This window comes from Leptonotus elevatus, chromosome 3 (assembly GCF_054856555.1).
Source record: "Leptonotus elevatus isolate MCC_2025b chromosome 3, RoL_Lele_1.0, whole genome shotgun sequence".
In the NCBI taxonomy this organism is placed as follows: domain Eukaryota; kingdom Metazoa; phylum Chordata; class Actinopteri; order Syngnathiformes; family Syngnathidae; genus Leptonotus; species Leptonotus elevatus.
This window is the reverse complement of record NC_141241.1, coordinates 23,336,214-23,355,671: the sequence shown is the minus strand read 5'-3', so window position 1 is coordinate 23,355,671 and position 19,458 is coordinate 23,336,214. Positions and strand designations below refer to the sequence as shown.

The window sequence follows — 19,458 nt, the reverse complement described above, 5'->3', positions numbered from 1 at the left end:
TATACCAAGATATATTAACAGGGGCAAAAGTCCCTTGTTGGAATTGAAACCAATTCATTTTAGAATGGCTTGCTATAACATTGTATAAAATAATGATATCTTAAATTAAGGAAGAAGAAGCTACCTGTCATTTGTACTTAGGACTGGTGATGTGGTTGTAAATCGAATGTCAGATATACAATTTTTGATTCAAATGTTTATTTCCCTCCCTTCATTATACCAAACAGTTTTTCTTTTTGTATTTTTTACTCTCACTAATCATCGCCTGCACGGCAGCGAAAAAGCTACATTTATGCCGAAGACAAAGAGAAGATGGGGACTTGGGGAGAAAGCCATGCTAATTGCTAAGCTATCGAAGTGCAGTCGCAAAACACGTGCTTGTGTCATCCTTAGGTCTGGCTGGAACCACGTTACAGCGGAGAGTAACTCACTTTGAACGGCCAAACTTTAAGCAACTTAATAAGTGGAAAAGAAATCATACCTAACAGAATAACCGTAGACAGCCACTGAAGACTGGAAATGACGGATAACGTCACCGCATATGTCAGCTGAGAGGAGGCGGGGCTAAATAAGGGTAAATGCATATTACTGTTCTAAATATTTAAAATATAATAACCTGCTTTAGTCCAATTGGAGTACTTTGCAGTTTGCATTGTTTCACTAGCAACAGCGTGATACAGGAAATAAAAAATTAGCACGCCAGAGAATACATATGTACAATATGCATTGGGTGGGTGGACTCCGCCATTTTGCACTTCATATCGTACATTCTAGTGACTTTTCAGAGTAAAAATGTTGTTGTAACGTTACTCAGTGACTCCATATTTTTTGCACTTACTTTATATTAAAAATAATAATACAATCAAAATAAGGCTGTCATATCGGATTATAAGTGAAAAAAACGAGATCGGGACGGATCGGACGTGAATACACAATCCCAAAGCACAAACTGCGAGCATGAAGTGCACAAGGTGCTTTGCGGCGGTTCAAGAGAAAATATTATGGGATAATTCTGGCCGAAATGAATAAGGCTTACCTTACAGAGAAGAAAGCAAAACAATGAAAAACATCAGACACTTTAATCCATTCACATAGCGTGGCGTACCTTGTCCAGCCGCCGCGGCCTCCCAGTTTGTTTTGGTGGCGTGTCTTTGCCGTCTCTCATTAAGTGCGTTTCCATTACCCTCAGTTTTGCGCAAATTTTGTTATCCGCTTCTGCCGGTGGATAGCGCTCGGCGGCTGCACGTCGCCAAAATGGTGGGGTCCAAACGGGGTAGACGAAATGAAGTACAGGAGACAGAAGGTCACGCTGCAATTTGGGGTTTTATTTCCTCTTTTTATTCACTTTCCATTTCCACATTTGAGTACATACAGCTGCAACTCTCTTCTGTCTTCTCCCCTCCGTCCGCCGCTGTACCTTAATACAAACCAGCAGCCTAGCAACAAGCGTGAACCAGCCCACCAATCAGAAACGCGTGTTGGCACAGCAAAATTTGCCCCCCGAGGGTTGTCTTGAAGGAAAACGTCTTCGGAACTCGGTGCACACATAAGAATATTTTAAGACTTTTAAGTGTGCCTTGTAGTCTTGAAAACACGGTAAATTTTTTGAAAACTTCTTGGGCAGCCCGCCCAAGTATTAACACGGTGTGGGAATGGCTGATGAGTACATTGCACAAAAATGTAACCTGAAATAATGCCTGTATATTAACTATCCAACTAGCTTGGATATTTATTTTTATTGCTGCTTGTTAATTTTGACATTTGAGACCTGATAAATCTAATTGAATAGACATGCTTTCTTTAATTTAGAATCGGTAAAGGATAAGTAATCGCTGAATTATAGAAAAGTAAACTGAAAGCCAGTTGCACTGATTTCATTTCAAATATCAGCAGTATTAATTTTGTTTTCGCTGTTTTGCTCTTTTAGGGAGTGCTTACATTTAATTCTGATGAGATTTGCACAATAAATGCTATTTTATTCATTTAACTTCTCTAATGGAGTACCTATTCCGAAATAATGAATTGATGAAATTATCAATAACAAAAAAAAAATTGTATCCATAATTTCTTATGGTGATACATACCGTTACCGTGAAGGATGCACTTGAATGCCGTGATAGTAATTTTGGGCCATATCGCCGAGCCACAATTCCACTAATGCTGTCTGTTTCTGTGTGGGAATTAACTGTTTAAGTTACTAGTTTGGGAAATAGTTGCTACTGGGGTTGGGAAAGACACTGAACGTGGAGAAGCTGGCAACACTAACTGTGCTTTTTTGTAAACTAGCTCATCTGTGTTGGCAGACACATCACCTGATTAATTGTTTTTTGTTGTTAGAAACCAAATCAAATTCATGTTTAAAATATTTTAGTCCCCCGCCCTATTTGAAGTGCCCCCCCCCCCAATTATTTGTGAAAGGACACTAGCCTCAGTCTAAAATCTTTAGTTTAGCCACAATCTGAATATCAAAAGTGATGTTTTTAATCGGTCATGATTTTGTCCAATTAAATTTAAGATGATCAAATATGCTTGCTGGACAAGCATTTTTTATTACATTATAGCAGGTGAAACAAATCCTTTTGCTCTTGTGGAACCTTTTTAAATTGCTGTGCGAATTCATCACAACACAAAGTACAATGGTGGATGTAACATCAGCAGGTTCTCAAATGTGTCCTGTTGCGTTTAATTGAGTTTCAAAGGAGTCCCGGCCTGCTTCGGTTTGTTTGAACTGTATCCTCTCTTCTCTCCAGCAGCAACATGGCAATACAAATAAGCATCTGTGCTCTGGCAGCTTATAGGAGGAGACAGTCTATTTGTAGAGCCTGTGGCTAGGTTAATCCCTAATGATACAGGCCCTCTGCTCTGCTCTCTTACCTGTTCGCATCTCTGTCTTTGTGTGCGTGCTAAGCATTCACACTCTAGCAACCTCACTATTCAATTTGATTATGATGCAAATACATGTTTTAGTGTGTAGATGTATTTTTCCTTCCTTTTGAGCCCATATTCGTAGTAACCCGCTATAAACATTTGCCACTGTATCTTTCTTATTTGAATAATCCAACAGTGATATTCCAATTGTGTTTATTTAAATTATTGGCAAATATTACCACAATAGTGTTAGTAATGAAGTTTTTAGTGATAGTTTGTTTGTTGATATTTACTAGGGGTGTGCCAAAAAATCGATTCTCATTTAGTACGATTCAGAATCGATTTTAACTGTCCCAAAATCGATTTTATTAAAATTATTTCATACCGTCTTGCCTTTGTCTGTGCGTGCCTTTATTTGGAGCGCTGTTCATGTTGTACCCGGTTTGGCCACAGAGAGGCAGTGCGGTTCCACGCGGTCTAATACACTGTTAAGTTGTAGCCACATTAGAGAGTAGAAGGAAAAAGTCACGATCAAGTTATTCCAATAATAAAATAAAAAATTTCAGTGGGGAGCCTTTCTTTTGAGTGATAAAAGTGCCGCGAGTAGCGCGCTAATTAGCATTAGCGAGTCAGACTGGAGTAGATCATTACAATTCCTTGCACATCTATTGATTGAAGCAAAAATCATTGTTAATCAAATCATTTTGAATAGAAAATTGTTCTTGATCAAAAATCAATTCTGAATCGAATCGCAGGCCCAAAAATCAGAATCAAATTGAATCGTGAGACATTCAAAGATTCCCACCCCTAATATTTACATGATTTCATAGTGATATTTATTAATATTTGCATTAGGCTGTATACGTCTTATCACCCACACATCAATTCGCACCTCCCCTACTTCAATAACACACTCCGTCTCAAGCGTCACTGAAGTGTGATGTTGTCTTCTTCCTCAGTGCCACAGACAAATCAAACTTGAGGTAAATGTAAATATATAATAATAAAAGCCGGTTCTGTTGTTATGCCTCTATTGCACCAATTTCGTGTAAGCGCTGTTAAAGTCCTTAATTCTGTTTTAAAAAAATGCATTTCAGAACTAGTTTTCTCAGGAATCTGAGCAAAACATTGTGATAATTTTTTGTGCCATCAGGTATAAATAAGATGTTCCATAACAGGGTTTTAGTGGTACCATCCTTAGTGACCATACACCAGAACGTGCATGTATTCTGTAAATTCAACTGCCTCACTTTCTTTTACAGGCAACATACCGGTACTTTAAGTTAAGAGCTCCAAATTTTAACTCTTTGACCGCCAAAAACGTTTAATAACGTTTAGTAAAATCCAAATGAGTGCCGCCAAAAACATTAAAAGACTATGTTTTTTGGGAAACGGGTGGAGGAAAGCCTTGGCCAGCTGTGCTCAAAGTATCAAGCAGATCGAGTTAGTATAATGACTATTTATGGACACTAGATGGCAGCGATGACTCTCTTTGGACAAGATCGGTTAGGAGTCAGTAAAAGACGTGAGGCATAGCTAGAGTGTTGAGGGGAGAATGGCTGAGGAAGCGAAAATGGCGACCGGTTGCAAGCAGCTCACGCTTGAGCATTTTTTTCAAAGACGAAAAGCATCGACCAATGCTAAAGAGCACATTGATGATGATGATGGTGACTCCGAGGTTGACGCCGAAGTTGGAAGCGTTGACGCGGCGGCTTCGATCGCGTCGTAAAGCCTCACCGGCTAGCGATGCTAACGCCGGAAAACGTGGTGCACAACCGAGCACTTCTGCACAGGCGGACGTTCAATCGGACGATGAAGAGTACCCCGAGTCCAATGCATATTCATCGGAGGAGTGGGTACAGTCTGATCACGGAGAAGACACTAGTTCTGGACTACGATGCCACCATGAATGGAGTGGATAAGATGGATCAGAACATCTCTTACCACCCGGTATAGGAACTGAAGGACATGAGGAAGCCAGACGTAACACCAGGTCACCGTATCATGATCCTGAGAGTAGACTTGATGACAACATGGCCAAACACACACTGCAGTATATACCTGCTACTCCCCGGAAAAAAAGGCTGGCAAGAAAGTGCACGCGAAGGGGCAATCGCAGTGAAACTAATCTGGTGGTGCAAATCCTGCTGCGTCCCCTTGCACGCAGGGGAGTTTTACACAATATACCTCACAAAAAGAAAAACTGTGTAGTTGAAACATCCACACAATTGTAAATAGTACCACAGTTGCACACATTTGTAAATAGTTTGCCAAATTGTTTTGTCAAATTGTTACACTGTTGAATGAAAATAAACGTATTTTGCTATAAAAAAACACTTTTTCAATGTTGGTGGTAGTGTATTACAGAAGTAAAGCACTGTTTAGATGTTTGTGGCATCATTCATGGGAAAAAAAAGGTGTCAAATTCACTAGAGTGCATGAAATAATATCGTTTCACTAAAAGCTTGATTTCTCCGTATTTTGGTCCAAAACAGAGCATTTGGGTGAAACTAACCATTTTCTATTGTTGATTACTGAAAAACGGAATAAGGTTGAAACAAACTTTTTTTTCCGATGAAAGATGAGAGTTTAATCTTTCATTTGGTAGTATCTGTGTTTCCATAGTCCAAACACAAAATTTTCTGTGGACCTTTAAATATCAGTCAAAATGCTTAAATCAGCTGGCACCCACATGTTCTCTTTTCTGAAAATGCTTGGCAGTCAAAGAGTTAATAATAAAAACACCAGCACTTGACTGCTTAAATGCTTTTAAGCATATGTTTATTAAACAGCTTTTGTGATTTGCAACATGTTAAAGGGTTTTTAGATCTTAGAAAATAGACAACTTGGTTTTAAAATGCTGACAGAAATGCATTATGTCTTATAAAGTTAAATGAAAACAAATATCTTATCAAAATTTACTATAGTAAATAAGTATAAGTGTAAAAACAAATATAACTGAAATGTTCAATGTTCATCTTTGACTTATCTTTGTTTTAAAGTTGTAAAACAAAAGTGTATCCTCAATGCAGCTCCTGGCCAGCTGAGAAATGAATGTCTGATCAACGCGGCTGTCTTTTCTCCTTTGTTATTTGTGGGTTTCCGTCATTTTTGTGTGCCCCATATGCCGCTGCAATCTTCACCATACTGGTTTTCTGTGGTGGAATGTAGTGAAACAGCAACGAGTGACTTACACTTGGAGTGTTTGCCATCAGCTTCTGCACCAACTATAATGTGGCTTACACATCCACAGACATATACAGGAACGCATTTGCACTCGCTCACTGCCTACTTTTATCAATATTTCCTAACCGTTAGCCCGCACGCTAACTTCCAAATGAAAAACAAGTTATTTGAATAGAGTTCAATCGCAACTTCTGTACTCACTTTAAGTGTGTACATCATGGATGCATGGCACCACACTGCCCCCAAGAGGCCAAAACGCACAGGAACATTCAGTGTTTGTTCTTACTGTTTTTTCATTTGCTATTATTTTCATTTATTCTATTCTAATTTTACTTTCTTATTGTTTTATTTTTTCATTGTCCTTTCGAGTTATATTTAAAGTTGATATTTCAAGACTTGTGAAAATAACACAAGACAAAATATATAAAATAAAAGGTTAATGCTTTACAGCAGTTGTAAACAAGTCAGAATGGTTTTATTGACACACACATCTATACAATAACATATATATATATATATATATATATATATATATATATATATATATATATATATATATATATATATATATATATATATATATATATATATATATATATGAGGTCATACTATGGACTTGACATTCAAAGCAGGAAGTATTAATAGCGAAAGTTTGTGCGTAAGTGACACCTATTGAAAAGGAATTGGTGGGGGGTAATTTTATGCATTATATATATTTTTAAATAATCGGCAGATTAATCAGTAATTGGTATTTTTTCTGACAAAACTCTGTATCGGCATCGGCCTCAAAAAATGCATATCCCCCCCTCCCAAAAAAAGCAACCATGGTGGTTTAGGGTTTTGTGATTTTCGATGTGGGTACCGTGAAGGCAACCGGGGACTTTTTGTGAGCTACGCACATAGATGGAAAAATCAGGGCAACGTCTTGTTGTTGACATGGTTACAGCAAACAGTAATCGTGCCAAACTCTCATATTTTTTATTTTTTAATTAGAGCAAGCATTGATTTTGCGGGACATGACTCCAATTTTCAGGACGCCTGAATTGAATTTCAAATGCTATGCGTGGACGCGCTTACGCGGGATAGTTGGCAACCTAGTTGAGCGATATCACTCGCTCTAGATGGGGGCGGCAGAAAATTAGCTGCAGGTGGCCGGCCGCCACACAATTTTGAACGCAGGAAAAACCCTCAATATAGCCTGACTCAGGCTCAAGCACTGGGTTATACTGTGCCTTAAATTTGTCAGCAGCCATCGACGTCTGGAACGATTTAGCAAGAGGGGGAGCTCTTGACTTCTGTGGTGATTTTGTTAAGCAGTTCTGTTGCCATGGAAACCTGTCACATTTGAGATGGACATGGCTCGATGACAGTTTGGAGCATAATTGTGTGCTTCCAACTGGAAGAGAAAGACGTTTCCGTGACCACCCTCCTGTTGGGTTGGCTCACAGCTGAAAACTTGCTTTCCTAATTTAGGTAGAGAGACTGTTCATTACACGGATTTTCATGAAAGGTTAGGCTCTAAAAAATGTTTTTTTTTTATTGCAAAGCAGTTTTGCGAATCAGTGACTTCATTTGATGAGCAATTTGCAATTTTTGGGAGGAGCAGTTTTTTTTTCCTTTTGGTTAATCCCAGTGGAACTGACTGTTTTTTATTAAGTAATATAACAAATGAACTATGGATTTTCTTTTTTATATATAATTGTTTTTTTTCTTAAATTCACATCGTATATATAGCATCTAACTGTTTTTTCAGGAGTCAAAATCAAAACTTAGCAAGTCGCAAAGTATTTAGCCGCACTACTAGCCAGCCGTAGCTCGTTGCTAGCTAGATGGTGCAGCGTCAGTGGAACCGAGCTTGCCTCCACTACCGTCTGTCCGTGGTGGTTGACATTAGCAATGTGAGTGTCACCTGCAGCAAAGCTTTTTGTGACCGTGCGGCGGTTGAAGCTCAATTTGATGAGGTGCAAAAAAGAAATTGAAAATAGTGCAATTTCTAAACCTATAATTACTTGTCAGGGTTACATTTAAATCTTCCTCAAATGATGCATCTCCGTGAGACAGGATTTAAGGACCATACCCAAGTTTGTCTTTCTGCAGAAAGGAGGAAGTGGATGCTAAATGATAAAAAAAAACATGCATCTGGTGTGTGTGTGTGTGTGGGGGGGGGGGGGGTGTAGCATTTCAATTGCAGCAAATAGTAAAGTGCTTATTCATGTGATAACTTATTATACCATATTTTTAGATGGTAACATCAAGTCAGTGAAATTCAATTAATTGCTGCATAATGCACTTTCTCACCAGCTTCACGTTTGCGCTATCCACTAATTACAGCAAGCCTACTGATGTTCTAATTGTTGTTAGGGTAATTTAGTTCTCTATCTGTGTTTTGGTCACTGCCGTAGCACCTCTTTGTCAATCATCTCACCTTTTAACGGGATGGAATGTGAGGCCTCCTTCTTTTGGTTATATATGAGCATGGGTGCTGTGCAACCAGGCTTAATAAGTTGCATCTTGAATAATCGATGAGCATTTTTGTGGAATCCCAGCAATAATTTTCTTCTTCATTCAACCACAATAAATAAAAACGTTACGTTGTGTAGTAGAAAGTGTCATTTTGTTGTTTTGTAACCTTTTGATCGGCCCCGATTTCCGATCGCATTCGGATCGGGACAACTATAAACTCAAATATATTCGCGTCATAGTTGATATCTGCAAAAACAATGCAAGATGCCCAAACAGCTTGAAATCACCATGCCAGGCCCTGTTTCAATATCTTTTACGGAAGCCACAGTTTACTACTATCCATCTTTCAGCTAAAATGTTTCTCTGCGAGAATTAATTTCAATAATGGGTAGCTGAAGTCAAATCAGTAACATTTATTTTTAACCGGCGTGTGTCATTTTCATATGTGTAACCTGATGCTTCCATTGACATCTTCATTTAGCGTAACAGAGTTGGGCTCTCCTGGTTTGGAGAATTGGAGATTGATAAGGAGTAACAAGACAGACTTACGATAACTGTGTCAAAATGGTGTTAGCATGACATTTTTGTTGGGTATGGTCGCTGAAGTCTATGACTTAACTCATCCGGAAGCACATTGTAATAATAAAACATGTCAAATTTTTAATATTTGTTGAACTGGGCTGCCTGACTGGAATCTCTCAAGCAGTATGTCACATCATATAGCGTGCCGAATTTTCCGAAGTCGTGCTCTTGGCTCGCTTGCAGCAGAGCGCCAGCGGCTCTGGCTTGCAGTAAAGCTGCGTCACTTTAATATCAATGTGCATCAGAGAACTTAACAAAATAAAAGCATCCAACGTCATTCAAAGGAGTCACTATAACACAATTATGCAGTAATAAATTAAATAATAATGCATATATTTGTGGGGACTTGGGAGAAGTTGTATTTTACCGTTTTAAAAATGTGCAGAATTTCGCAAGTTACTTCATGTTAAAAATTAGATAGCTCTTAATATGAAAAGAAAAATGCACTAAGCTGTCACCATTGTCTTAGAAACGCAATTATGCCATGTAGTGACAGAAAAATGACCAACACAAATCAATGTCACACTCGTTTTAAAACATTTTTTTTACAGTACAGTACCTATTGTTAGTTTGGGAAAAAAAAAAGTATGGATTGTTATGAAATTCCTGGTTAAATGACAAAAAAATGCAACCATATTTCTATTAGGTTAACATTTCTTCCCACTTTTATGTTAACAAGATAAAATATTGTACTTTATTATAAATTTTGATATAAATTGAGATATAAAATGTGCGATTAATTTGCAATTAATCTTGAGTTAGTTATTGAAGTCATGCGATTAACTACGATTAAAAATTTTAGTCGACTGACACCTCATATATATATATATATTTATTAAGTCCACTAAAGTTGAACGTGAGTTGAATTTAGTGGATAGAAATACTCATTGTTCCTTATCTTCTGCACAGATATGCACATATTACACAAACACCAACAAAATTAGCCTATGCTAAACGATTAACAATCGCAATTAGCATTAGCCCTGAATGAACTCGAATCACTTACTTCTTGTACTTTTCCTGAAAATCACTACATAGTCCAACATATGAAAAATCTAATTTGATAAAAATATTAAATGGTAAATGGAGTGCACTTACTTAGCGCTTTATCTTCATCATATGTTGACTAAGCCTGACATATTCGCTTGTCTCATTCAAACATATTGAGTTGTCGAAGCCGACAATGGCCGTTGACGTGGCATACTAACGGTACCGCATGGAAAGGTTTTTCAAATAACTTACTGTATGATCCAGGAGCGTCCGTGTTTGCAAAGTGCAAACTCCCTTGCGTCTGTTGTTTCACATTTGGCGGTGTAAAACCGTAGTCATAGCCCTAATGGCAAATGCACGCTAGCTGAATGCTACTCGGAGGAGTGAAAATTAAAAAAAAAAACAAAGTCGGCGGTGTCGCCGTATTGGGAGGAGTCTTGCTCAGTAGATACCACCTTCCTGTTCCTGAGGCACATAAGGCCACCATCTTGCATGTGTCAGGCACCAATAAATTCATTAGAGCTCTTTTATTTATTTAGGGATTTTTGACGCGTATTGTTTTGTTACAAACATAAGACATGTAGCGATGCTAATTTCCCACATTTTCGGTCTAAAGAGACCACAAACAAACCCTAAGAAGCGTCTCAGTTAGTATTGGTGAATGCCGGTTGATGTCCATGCGGAAACACGAAATATTGGTTCCGAGCCTCCGGCAACTTCCAGGTGCCGCAAATATGTTTTTTAAAATTATTAAAACAGCTTCGACGCATGCATTTTTGCGTCGATCAATTTTTGTGGTTGACTTTTTTCCCCCAGCCCTAATAACATTTAATGTTTGGTGGCATGATCCTTGCAAAACTGCATCAAGTCCGCGACCCATTGACTTCACCAGACGGTTGCATTTTTCATTTGAAATGCTTTTCTAGACCTTTACTGCAGCCTCTTTCAGTTCCTGTTTGTTTCTAGAGGTTTCTTCCCTCTTTCTTGTCTTCAGGGTGTAAAATGCTTGCTGTCTGGGGTTAATCTCCGGTTATTGACTTTACCAGTCTAAAACTTTCCTCTTTTTCCCCCCTGATGAAGTCCTTTGATGTGTTGACAGTGTACTTTGGGTCATTGTCTTGTTGCATGATGAAGCTTCTCCTGATTAGTTTGATTTTCCGTAAATTGCCAGACAAAATGGTTTTGTAGACTTAAGAATTCATTCTACATCACATCACTAGCCTTGTCTTGAATTAAAATATACACAAATAAATGCTCTTGTGCTTTTGATGCACTAATTTAGCAGAAAGGCTGCATGAAAGGACCTAAAGTTCTATCTTGCCTTATGGCGCTATACTGTGTTGCATTCCTTTTGGTCATTTCTGAAATAATTTGCAGGTTACACTGTCTGTCACAAGTACACCATCCAAACTACACACGCTGCGATGTAAATCAAATCCAGATTGGGGTTTATCATTCAGAACTGTTGTGATGAACTAAACTAAACTCTACAGATTGGTGGAAGCATGTCTCCAACGTGCTTACGATGAGAAGAGCAATCACTCGAAGCTGACTTCTTATTGGGTGCTTAGTAAAGAATGTGTTTTGAGCTAAACCTTACTCTGAAATCCAGTCTTTGTTGAGCTATGATATGAACTGTGATTCTGGATACTTCAGAGGCCGGAGGAAGATAAAACAACAGGCAGAGGTATTTCAGAGTCAGAGAAGCTGGAAGGCTAAGAGGTGGGGGGATGGGAGCACCAAGGAGAGGAGGATAGGGAGGGATCTGACACTCAGTACAGAGCCCTTGAGCTGAGAGTGGGAGCTTTATATAATGGCCAGGTAGTGTGCAGGCTTCCACCCCCATGCCTACACAACTGTTAAACACCCACATATACACAAGCACACGTTCTACAAAAACTGCCTGACAACATTATTACCCTCACCATCTTCCAGTCTCCTGGGACTTATAAGAAGGGCATTATTGTACAGCTTTTCTTAATCATGTGCAGCAATAGTTTTTTTTACTACGTGAAAACATTGTAAAGCGCAGTAGGAAAACAATGTGGGAGCTTATAACTTACTGAATTTTCAGTCCTCTGAAAGGAAAGAGTTGTTTTCAGGACATTGTTTTTTTAATTTGAAAATAGTTGGGGATAAGTGTGTGTTTGTAGCTCCAACAAACTGTTTATTTTTTATTTTTAGTAAGAGCAATTTTTTGATAAGATCCGCCCGGAGTTCCTAAAGGTTCTGGATGTTGTGGGGCTGTCGTGGTTTACAAACCTCTACAACATCGCGTGGACATCGGGGACAGTGCCTCTGGATTGGCAGACTGGGGTGGTGGTCCCCCTTTTAAAGAAGAGGGATCGGATGGTGTGTTCTAATTATAGAGGGATCACACACTCCTCAGCCTCCCTGGTAAGGTCTACTCAGGGGTGCTCGAGAGGACGGGAAGTCGAATCTCGGATTCAGGAGGAGCAGGTTTTCGTCCCGATCGTGGAACAGTGGACCAGCTCTACAGCCTTGGCAGGGTCCTCGAGGGTGCATGGGAGTTCGCCCAACCAATCTACTTGTTTTTTGTGGATTTGGAAAAGGCATTCGACCGTGTCCCTCGGGAAGTCCTGTGGGGGGTGCTTCGGGAGTACGGGGTACCGAGCCTCGTGATACGGGCTGTTAGGTCCCTGTCAGAGTTTCTTCTGCATTGCCGGAAGTCAGTCTGATTCGTTCCCAGTGAGGGTTGGGCTCCGCCAAGGCTGCCCTTGGTCACGATTCTGTTTATAACTTTTATGGACAGAATTCCTAGGCGCAGACGAAGCGTAGAAGGGGTCCGGTTTGGTGGCCTCGGGATTGCATCTCTGCTTTTTGCAGATGATGTGGCGCTTCATCAAGCCGTGATCTCCAACTCTCATTGGAGCGGTTCGCAGCCGAGTGTGAAGCGATTGGAATGAAGATCAGCACCTCCAAATCCGAGACCATGGTCCTCAGTCGGAAAAGGGTGGCGTGCCCTCTCGGGATCGGTGCAGTGTCTGCAATGATGCGGACAATGTATCGGTCCGTTGTGGTGAAGAAGGAGCTGAGCCAAAAGGCGAATCTCTCGATTTACCGGCCGATCTACATTCTTACCCTCACCTATGGTCACGAGCTGTGGGTCGTGACCGAAAGAACAAGATCTTGGATTCAAGCGGCCAAAATGAGTTTCCTCCGCACAGTGTCCGGGCTCTCCCTTAGCGATAGGGTGAGAAGCTCGGTTATCCTGTAGGAACTCAGTGTCGAGCCGCTACTCCTCCGCGTGGAGAAGAGCCAGTTGAGGTGGCTTGGGCATCTGTTTTGGATGACTCCTGGAGGCCTCCCTGGAGAGGTGTCCCGGGCATATCCCACCGGCAAGGCCCCCGGGACAGCCCAGGACACACTGGAAGAGACTATGTCTCTCGGCTGGCCTGGGAACGCCAGAGGAGCTGGCTGAAGTGGCTGGGGAGAGAAAGTATGGGCTTCCCTCCTAAAGCTGCTGTCTACGCAACCCGACCCCGGATAAGCGGTAGTAAATGGATGGATAGATGGATTCTCCACACAGTATATACATTTACTGCACCGGGGTTGTTGCCAGTGGAGATCTACAAAGGTCAAATGCTAAACCCACATACGTATGTACATATGACAAAGGTTATACAATACACTTTACACCGATCTGATTGGCTGGATCGGGATTGGACCATATTTCATATTTAATGGAAAATTGGTGATGTCTTAATTTGTTTAATCGATCAATGAAATCATTGATTGGCAACAGAAAGTAAGACATTAGAATAAAGCCTAGTATTCAAGATACACTTTGGCTGCCTTTGCCTCTGACAAGAGATTTGGTCTCATGCTGTGTAGCTCTTGAGCAAAGTTCCACACAGTATAGGCGGGAAATGATTAATATCGGTGTTGATAATTTGGCATTCTGTGTTTGCTGTAGACTTAGTTGTAAATAGTGTTTTTTTTCTTTAGTAAGAATTCTGATTTCTTTTTTTTTTTTCTTTTTTTTTTTGCACTGGTCCCCATTCTTTTTTTTCCGCTGAGGAGCAGTTCATGGTAGTACATTCACCGCCAAATAAAAAAAAAAATCTTGTCAATCTCTCTGTGTGGCCCGGTACCAGTCCTCAACCAGTGGTTGGGGACCACTGATTTATAGGGACAACCCCAGTCAGTAATGATTTCAAATCAGCATAGGGCTGCTATACTCTTTCCCACATAGACAAAATTGTTCCGCGAGAGAAGACCCCACTAATTTCACTGAATTACAGTCGTTTCTGGACTATAAGCCACTACTTTTTTCACTTGCATTCCACCCTGCGGGTAATACAAAGGTGTGCGACTTATCCATCAGATCACAAGGGGGCGCACTATAAAGGAAGCGCAAGAGCGACAGGCAGAGCAAACTAAACCAAGTGAGCCCAAAAACAGTAGGAGAGAGAGAACAAGAGTGAGACAATTTGCACCCTCATTATGGAAAAGGAAGTAGCGAGAACATTTATATACCGGTGCGGAAACACCTGCGGCTTACAGTCAGGTGCGGCTTATATGTGTAACAATATCGAATTCCCCAAATTTAGCTAGCACAGCTTATAGTTAGGTGCGCCTTATAGTCCAGAAATTACTGAATAAAATAACTGACAAATGAAATAATAAATAAAAATGAACTGAAAAAGATCTAATGACAATCAGGTATTGCCTGTTTCACGGTGGGCACAGCATTATTGTTATTATTTTTTTTACTTTGTATGCATCATTTTTGCATTGGTGGTACACATAGAGCTGAGGTGACTTACTAATAGACTTGGTTATATTCTGTGGCTTCTTTGCTACATCTGGCACAAAATTTAGAAGCCTGGGTAAGATACAATGAAATCTCAAAACTACCTCACAGTGTCAGAAAACTTGGTCTATAACTGCATGTCGTTGGTCATCTCACACAACAATGACGTAATTGCTAAGAACAAAAAATCTGAATATTCATAATCAACCAACTCATTTTGTCCAGGCTGGCTTTATTGGCAATTTGTTTTTAAAAGAATGACCTTTTTGAATGAGTTATTTTTCTCGTATTTGTTCTTTATTTATTATTACTTGAATTATTTTGTCAGTCATTTCAGTGACTAATTTGGGCTTTTTCTTTCTTGAATGTAAGAGTACAATTTTGTCCATGTGCCTCTATGGTTAGAGCATTTTAAGCAGTTTTGAATTTTTCATCAAAATTCTTCATATACAGTCAGTGTGCCTAAAGTGTGGTCATGAGACAGACTCATGCCTTTTCGGATGTGCACTCCAGCCATTTGGCAGTCAGTGTGAGGCTGATGATCTCGGGTGCTGTGTGTGGATTTGAATGCTTGGTGGATGTCCCTCGCATGCCAGCCTTTTGTGTGCCAGATCTGTGGCATGCATGCACTTTGTCTTTGTGACTGCCCTCTGCGTGTGTGCGTAGTTAAGCTGAAGCCTCGCATGATAACAGTGAAAGATTATGTGTGCGTGCGTGTGGTTTCTTGATTTCCCAGTTTGCAATTGTCTGTGGTATCTTCTGTCTGTTAATGTGTCTTTGCCATGATTACTTCCAATTGTAGTGAGTGCATTCTGCTTAAACATCTTCATTTAGGCACATAGACGGAATTGAATACTCTGTCTCATTTTCATACTTTGGCTATAATAGATCCATTGTTGCTGTTAAATAAAAATGAGTGCTTTGGCAGAGACAAGACAAAATGCTTATAGTGCTTAGAGTAGAGTAAAAATCAGTAGCTACTGTAATAGATCATTTTCAAACAATTAGTCTTTGATGAAATAGAGTACTTGCAACTACTGTTGTTTTAAAGTAAACAAGGTCTGGGTTACAATCTCAAAAATAAAGCACATATGCTGCTGTTGTTAACGTACACGCTGCTGTATTATACTCCACTTGCACCTTTGTTGTCCTCAGGGTTGTCTCAACCAATATTAATAATAAAAATCACACAAAATGCTCCAATGTCATGTTGAAATAGGAAAGTGGTACAACTTGACTACATGGTGACTTCAGTAGTGAGCCGTTTGCATCTGTGACAGTTGGTCTCTTGATTAGAGATAGTAAGGAGCACCGAAGCCCATCTTATCGTCGAAGCGTCCCAACAGTTTTTTTTTTTTTTTACCGGCTTTCTCACGTGTCCATCTCAGCGGCACCTTCCAAGCCCACAAGCCCTTTTTCCTTATCTCCCCCCTTCCTGTTGTTTCCTATATAAGTGTGGAGAATTTCATTCTGTTAAGAGGCTCAGTTGTTCTCTCGCACTCTATTATTTTCACTTGCAATTATCATCCTACACACCACAATTAGCTAATTATGATTATTGGTTGAACTTGGAACTAAGAATTTATGCTATGCTTATATGCGTAAGCCCAAGAGGAGGAAATCCATGCGACTCCCGACATCATGGACTTTTAATACATCATTTCAATTTCAAAATGTGTAGACAATAGAGGCATCATATAATTCATAAGTGTGATGAAAGGTGCATTTAAAAAAAAAACTTTTAAAAAATGGTCAATATTAACTGATTAATCGGCATGTAATCGATTATCAAATTAATCGACAACTATTTAAATAATCGAATAATCGTTAGGAGCCATTGTTTAACTTAAACTTGTCCAAATACTCCAATTTCAGCCTCTCAATGGGAATTATTCTCTGATTTCTGTAGTCCTTCATCAAAGTAGCCTGAATATATTTTGTATGTAATTAAAATAAGACAACATTTGCTTTTAATCTGGAAAACAATTACTGGACCAATGAAAAATATTGGACAGTGACAGTCCTAAACCTTTTGGATATTCTTAGAATTCAAGATGATTGATACCTCTGGATGCTATTATCTTACCTTCAAATTATTGGTCGCATTTCCGATATTTAGATTGTCAAACGTCTATTAACTTGTGATATCAACATGCAGTCAAACTGTCTCTTTCTTTAGATTTTAATGCCGTTGTGACATTTTTGATGATGGATGACCACTTTTAGGCAACATAAGTATTTGGAGGATTTGTGTCATGCAGCCTTGACTACGTCACTGCCACTAGCATGGAAAAAACAATTGAATCGTATTTCTTTTCTTTTAAATGTTGCATTCAATGAAGCAAAACTTCGGATCAGCGTTTGAAGTGCTGCGATGAAATGGGAAGTAGAACATGTGATACTCTGAAACCATTCCCAGTTTTTGTGGTCTGCACCAGTTCTGCAATGCTGCAACGTTTCAGGGGAGGTGCACATCCGGCTCACTGTTGGCTTTGGTATATGCAGATTACATGTATCAGCACTTTCTACAAGTATCAGCTTCATGCGCCGTATTAGACATGTTTTTTTCAAAAAATGTAGCTAGGTTTTCCAATTTTGCCCTGTTTTGGATTTCAAAGGGCTGACATGCGGTATAGTGAATTTCAGACAGAAGATGACATTGAATTTGGCAGCAATACAAACACACAGCTAAAGATGAAACTTAAAAAATTAAAATATCTTTATAGGGATGTCCCGATCACACTTTTTTGGCAGTGTTTGGAGTGTTTGGTTCTAAGGAGAAAATCAAGAGAGAGATAAGAGATATAGAGAGAGAATCTAATTTACTAGTGAAAATTAAGTCAGGGTCACCATCCGCCATGTCATACTCATACTGTCATACATACACCATGTATAAAAGAAAACATACCTGTTTGTCTGCTTTAACCACATATTTGTGAAAAATGCTTGGAAAAAGTCTTACTGGCTGGAGTTGAGCGTCAAAATCGGACAAAATCAAACAACAGGGAAGGTATGGCGACTTCTATCGCTCTTCTTCCTCCATCCCCCCACTGTTTTTCTCCTGTATTTGTTTTCCTCTTGTTTTGTTTTTTTTGTCGGTCTAACAGAGGAATGTTACACATCTTGCGTCAGTTTTTTGTACATTTGCTATGGAATGAGAATGGGTTGTTTGCTTTGCGTGTGTTTGTGTTGAGATATAGAAAAGTGTGTTTGAAATGGTGGCCAGCCAGTATCATCATTTGGCCAAACCGCCCTCCACACCTCATCTTTCCCATTCCACCACATGCATATTTCATGGAACTGGTCATTTATGTCACCAGCAGGGCAGTTCCTTGGCAGTGCCTGTGTCTGTGGGAAGGGGATACGAAAGAGAATGAATATTGAGTTAGCAAGTCATTCTAGTAAAAATCCACAGATGCTGTGATTGAAGCCCCTTGTCTTGCCGTCAGTCATCTGTATTTGAATGATGTGTTTTTATAACTATTTTGCTATTCACATCCAGACCCTCAGAATTACATTTACATAATGTGTGTGTATTCAGGAAGGTGTATTCAGTGTGTATCTGTTGATACAAAGGAGAGAGCCATGACTGCTACAGTAGCTGCGTCAAAATTTAATGGAGGTGCAGTACATGGTGATTGGACTGTCAGAAAATGCTTATCTAAGGCTGCTCATGTGCTCTACGTTTTTGTTGTACCACTCACTGACTGACTGACTTACAGTGTGAATGTGATTGTGGATGGTTGTGTGGTTTGCCATGTGTTACGTGAGACACTGGTGATCAGTCCAGCCACATGTGGTCTGCCTTTTGGCCATAGGCTGCAGGTATGGAGGACCAAAAACGTCAAAATTAATTAATTAATAAAAGTGAAAATAAAAACGGATCTAAAAAATATTTTTCAAAAATTAAATACGAAAAACAAATACAAATGGAAATAAAAACAACAAAAATAGATAAATAAATACACAAATAAAAATCGAGATTCAAAAAATAAAAATGAATATAAAAATACATAAATAATATAAATAGAATTAAATGTCAATCAATGAATAAAAACGCTCTGCTCTCATATTTATTTCATGCTGTAGACGCTGTCAGCATCAAATATGTCATGAAATGTTTTTCAAATAAAGGGGCAAGCCTAAGTGTGTCTTGGGTTGTACTATTCGCCTATTGGTTGATCAACACGTCAGTCTATGTTGGACTCTGCCCTTTCCATATCAAGGGAGAATTCACACACATGAAAGAAACAATGGCCCTTGTTGTTTACAGGAACTTGGGTGAAGTTGTTGAGCAATTCAAGTTGCAAGTTGTGGCGACAGTGGACAGTCCTCCATTTCTGGAGCTGTCCATGCAAACCGGCGACACTTCCTTGTTCGCCGACCCGCTCCATCGAAAAGCAGTGTGCAACGACGGAGTCCAATACAAGACACGCATAGGCCTGCCCCCTCATTTGAATAACATTTCATGACGGATTTCATGCTGACAGCGTCTGCAGCATGAAATAAATAAATATGAGAGCAGAGACTTTTAATTTATTGATTGATATTTAAATCCATTTATATATTTATTTTTGTATTTATTTCCACAT

General features: G+C 39.4%; 1 protein-coding gene across 1 annotated transcript in view; it reads left to right on the top strand.

The window, feature by feature from the left end:
* The window catches only part of LOC147177472 (E3 SUMO-protein ligase PIAS1-like), a 62,871-nt gene that overhangs the window by 7,301 nt on the left and 36,112 nt on the right, over positions 1-19,458 (top strand). The gene's annotated exons all lie outside the window — the stretch shown is intronic.